The following is a 4,951-nucleotide window of genomic DNA, read 5'->3' as shown; positions in this document are numbered from 1 at the left end:
TCAAAAAAATACCAGCCACCACATGCCCTACACTTCAAAAACATGCACACAACTCCAACTTCCTGGTAGTGCATCTATTTAATCATCCTGAAGCTATCTGCTGAGGATCTAATATGTGCTGGGAGCCAGGCACAGGAGACTTAGGATACCGCGCTGGATAACACAGCACACAGTCCCTTTCCCTAGTGCGGCTTGCAGTCTGGTTAAAGAGAACGATGTATATATCAAACTAACAACCACAGGAATGAATACCGAATTCTGATCTGTGGTTATTAGGATCCTGAAGACAGCAGTGGGTGCCACGGAGGAGTGGAGTGGGGAGCTGCCTGCATCCTGGGGGTGGGGGGCCTCTGAGAAAGTGTCATTTGGGTGCAGATCCCCAGGGTAATCCGAGGGCATTACTTTGGGAAGAGGAGGGAACATTCCAGATAGAGGGGAAAGCACGTGCAAAGGCCCCAGAATGTTTGAGGAGCTGAAAGGAGGCCGGTGGGGCTCAAGGCTGAAAGGCTAAAGGGTGTCTGGAGCAGTAAGTAAGGGCCAGAGCACACAGGCCTGGTAAACCAGGTTTAGAATGGACCCTAAGGACACAGGGAGCAATAGGTTAGGGGTGGGGAGTGATGGATGGGCCTGGCCTCAGGTGCGTTTTAAGTAGTTGACTGAGAAATGAAACGAGAGGAAGCAGGACTACAGAAAAGGTGGGAAAGTTAGGAGGCTTCGGCAGGGCTCCAGGACAGAGAGGACGGCAACTTGCTTTGCCAGCCAGGATGGAACAGACTATGATGTGCTCACAGACATCACCCAATGGCAGTTGCTTTGCATCACAGAGGTCTGTTTCTTACTCATGAAATGCCCACTAGACACTGGGTAGCTCTCTAGGGCAGCCGTGCTCCCTGCGATCTAGGAATACTGCGTACTGCACTCTCGGGGCACCTTCCTTTCAACAACCCACTTCCATAATCACTGTGGCAGGAGAAGAAAGTGCTGGAAGGTCTTACGCTGTATCCGGCTGCTTCAGCCTGGCCAGAACTAGCTGCATGCCCGACCTGACTGCACAGTGGTTGTCAGAAAAGGGCAATCATCCTCTGTGCCCAGAGAAAGAGGCAATCAGGATTCAAGAGTGGACCAGAAGCCCACATCCACTTGCCCATTGGCAGGAAGAGAGGCTGACAGATTTGAGGTCTATTCTGGAGGTAAAACTGACAGGACTTCATCATAAGTTGGATATGGGAGGTGAGGTAGCAGGAGGTATCAAGATAAAGATATAAAGAGAGATTCATAATTAATCCTCCAGAAGTGTGGTCAAAAACGACTGCACAAAATACATATTGGCTCACAAAATCCCTCTTTATCTTTTTTTTTTTTGGCTGCATTGAGTCTTGGTTGCTGCGTGCGGGTTTTCTCTAGTTGCGGCGAGCGGGGGCTACTCTTCGTTGCAATGAGTGGGCTTCTCACTGCCGTGGCTTCTCTTGTTGCGGAGCACGGGCTCTAGGCACGCAGGCTTCAGTAGCTGTGGCACGTAGGCTCAGTAGTTATGGCTCGCGGGCTCTAGAGCGCAGACTTAGTAGTTGTGGCGAACACGCTTAGTTGCTTAGTTGCGGCATGTGGGATCTTCCCGGACCACGGCTCGAAACCATGTTCCCTGCATTGGCAGGCGGATTCTTAACCTCTGCGCCACCAGGGAAGTCCCTCCCTCTTTATCTTGATACGATTTTCTCCCCCTCCCCACTTCCTTCCTCCTTCTGTCTACGTGCCTCACCTTCTGTGCTTTCTGAATATATTACCGTACCTTCCAAGGATTTGTTTATTTCTAATTTGCTGTGTATTTTATTCAGGCAGCACCATTAATGAAGTGAATTACTGAGCCAGCAGTGCTTTGAATTCTGATGGCTTCGCAAGACTGAATTTGTGAAACTGTGACAAACAGGCACCCAGGGTTTGGTGTCAGAGCACTTTCCTTAAATCGGAGAGTATCCCTGTTAATAAGAAGTCCAAACAGCTTTGCCCAACTGAAATCACAGAAGGCCCATGGAAAGCACATGAGGGTACCTGTGGGGAAGTGGAGGTGAGAGAATGAAGAATGAAGCCAGAGGGACAAAAGGGGCCTTAGGTGTCAGCCAGCAGGGCCAGCCTTGAATCTGGGCTCCACTCTCTGACCTTGGCCTTTAAATCCAAGAGTTTCCTTTTTAAATCTTTACTCAATAAGGTAGTGTATAGGGATGCTACAGATTAAATGTTTGTGTCTCCCCAAAATTCATATGTTGAAACCCTCTCCCCCAAGGTGATGGTACTAGGAGGTGGGGTTTTGGGAGGTGATGAAGTCATGAGGAGGGGGCGATCATGAATGGGATTAGTGCCCTTATAAAATCAGCCCAAGAGGGCTTCCTGGTCCCCTTCCGCCTTGTGAGGTTACAATGAGAGGATGACTGTCTATGGGAAAGTGAGCTCTTCAGACACCAGACCTGTACATGCTATGATCTTGGACCTCTAGCCTCCAGAACTGTGAGAAATTAATTTCTGGTATTTATAAGCCACCCTGTCCAGGTCTAGCAGCCTGAATGGACCAAGACATGGGATGGGTATAAAAACAGCTGATACACAAAAGTTACTGAATAAATGTTTTGTTCTTGTTCTCCTAAATGCATTCTGTGTTGTTTCCTCAGTTGTTGTTATTACAATAGGGGATGGTATGGTAATACTTCTCCCACCCACAGAAGTCATTTCACAGTAAAAGGAACAGAAAGGGGAGCCCCTTGAGTTCTCTCTTTCTCTCCTGCCCCCTTTTCATTCAAAGGATCTTCCTAGTTTTCTTCCTTTTCATCTAATGTCATTAAAATCTTCCTAGGAGAATGCTAAAATACTGACCTGTGGAACCCATAAACTTCAAATGTTTGTCTACATTAGGCATCTGGCCAATATAGCCCCTTTCACTGCCTCTTAGACAAGACTCCTAGTTCATGCTGTTTTCAACAATGTTTGTTATTCAAAGTGACAGAAATACAAATTAACAATATAACCGCCATGTTTTAAGATGCTTGAAGACCTGACACCGTCAGAGATGCCAGGACCCGTGGAGAAGTGGAAGGCATTAGACCTTCCAGGGAGAGGGCTAGACCATCAGTCCTCTCCATTGTGGGAATAAGTGAGAATTAGACGTTCCTTAGATCTGAGCTCATGAGGAAAACCACAAGCGAGTTACTTGCTCTTGAGAGAGGAAAAGAAGAAACTTTCCCAGGTCTGAGTTGAGAGAGGTCATGATCCTATTTGAGAAGATGGCATCCACCACAGATGAGGACCTTAGAATAAATCCTCCTCAACTTCTGATTTGGGGACATCTCTCAGACAAGGCAAAGGGGACAGAGAGAAATACAAAGAGAAGAAAGTAGGAAATCCAAAGACCTGGGGTCACAAGTAACCTGGCAGAAGATGAGATGGCTACAAGTCGTGTGGGCTGATTTATAACCCGAGGAAGGATGACTGGGGATCAGGTTGGAATGGCCCATCCAAAAGGACTGGATGTTCAGGGAGAACTTGAAATGGTAAAGGAGGCAGCAGAGAAAGCACATCAGAGCCTGCTGCTGCCGGGGATCTCACATGTAGGTAGAAGTCTAGGATATGAACGGAGAGGGACCCCTGCCCCCCACAAACTAACTCAATTTGGTGGTCTGAGCAGTTGGGTCTGGGAGACAAAAAAAAAACCTCTAAGAACCAAAATCTCTGGGGCCAGACTCTCATGGGTTCAAAATAAGATAATAGACAATTATCTACTATAAAGATAATAATTATCTTTCCATCAACTCTGATAGCTTTTTTTTAAAATTTCAATTTGCTGGTGAAAGCCCTTTTAAAGAAATTCTTACCAGAATTAGCCAAAGAAGAGAAAAGAATCAGCCTACATACAATCTGCCAAATATACAGTGGAAACAGCCTCCCAGGACAAGTCATGGAGGGACGGTGGCCATCCTCCTGGAGATCTGCTAGAAGCTGATGAACCAAGTTAGTGCTTGAGGCGTCCCAGACCAGAGAGCTGAGATGGCTCTAAATGCCCTGCCAATGTCTCTTTAATTGCTCCATTACAAGATCACAATCTCTGCTTGCATGTCACTAGACAAGATTGCTTGTCTGCTCATTTGTAGCATGGGTAGCATCTCACCAGCATGCCCAAGTTCCTGCTCCTTCAACATCCTGTCACATCCACCTTGCAAATCTGCCGTAATGGAGCAATACAGCCTCTGGCCTAATGCATTCCTATACCTGCCCCCTGAGGACTGCTGGGAACAAAATCACCCAGGTAGGTGGGTTGGTGCCTTGATATATTCATGGTGTCCAGTATGCTAGGCCCTTTCCCTTCTGCTCCATCCTCATGGTCCCCGAGGTGGGTGGTCCTGCATACACATTTGATCGTGTCATTTCCCTTCCGTGTCCCCCCTCAGCCTCAGAGGGACACACAGAGCCATCCAGGACCTGGCCCTTGACCGTAATTCCAGTCTCATCTTTTACTGACTGTTTGCTAACCATTAAATGGTACAAATTCCTCTTTTTCCATTCCTTGTGAGTCTTAGATTATGGATTTTGATTGCTTTTATTATTTAATTATAGGATTTACGTTTTTGGTACTGGCAATCAAGCCTTCAGGCACGTTTTCATCACTTCAGTATGTCACGGGGGAAAAAAATCTTTAATAAGATTAGGGGAAAGATACACAAAAACAAGCATTTCTGCTATCATTGTTATCTATGTGGCTGATCTGAAATTCTATCTTCGTAAGTCAGACTTGAGTTGAAAACCAACTGGCAAGATTTCACAATATAGCAAGAAGCTTAGAGACTACAATGGGTACTGAAAACTAATAATAATTAAGGCTCTGAAAATGCAAAGAATATCTCTTAACCAGAACAAGTGATTCAGTCCCTACAAAGTAATGTCATCATTTTTTTTTTTTTTTTTTTTTTTT

The 4,951-nt window shown here is 46.1% G+C and overlaps 1 protein-coding gene across 1 annotated transcript in view; it reads right to left on the bottom strand.

Moving 5' to 3' along the window:
* ST8SIA6 (ST8 alpha-N-acetyl-neuraminide alpha-2,8-sialyltransferase 6) overlaps positions 1-4,951 on the bottom strand; it is a 137,453-nt gene that overhangs the window by 58,810 nt on the left and 73,692 nt on the right. The window lies entirely within an intron of this gene.

The sequence above is a fragment of the Lipotes vexillifer genome, unplaced genomic scaffold (assembly GCF_000442215.2).
Source record: "Lipotes vexillifer unplaced genomic scaffold, Lipotes_vexillifer_v1.1 scaffold534, whole genome shotgun sequence".
Taxonomy (NCBI): Eukaryota; Metazoa; Chordata; class Mammalia; order Artiodactyla; family Lipotidae; genus Lipotes; species Lipotes vexillifer.
The sequence above is the reverse complement of the archived record's forward strand: the minus strand, read 5'-3'. Positions and strand labels throughout refer to the sequence as shown.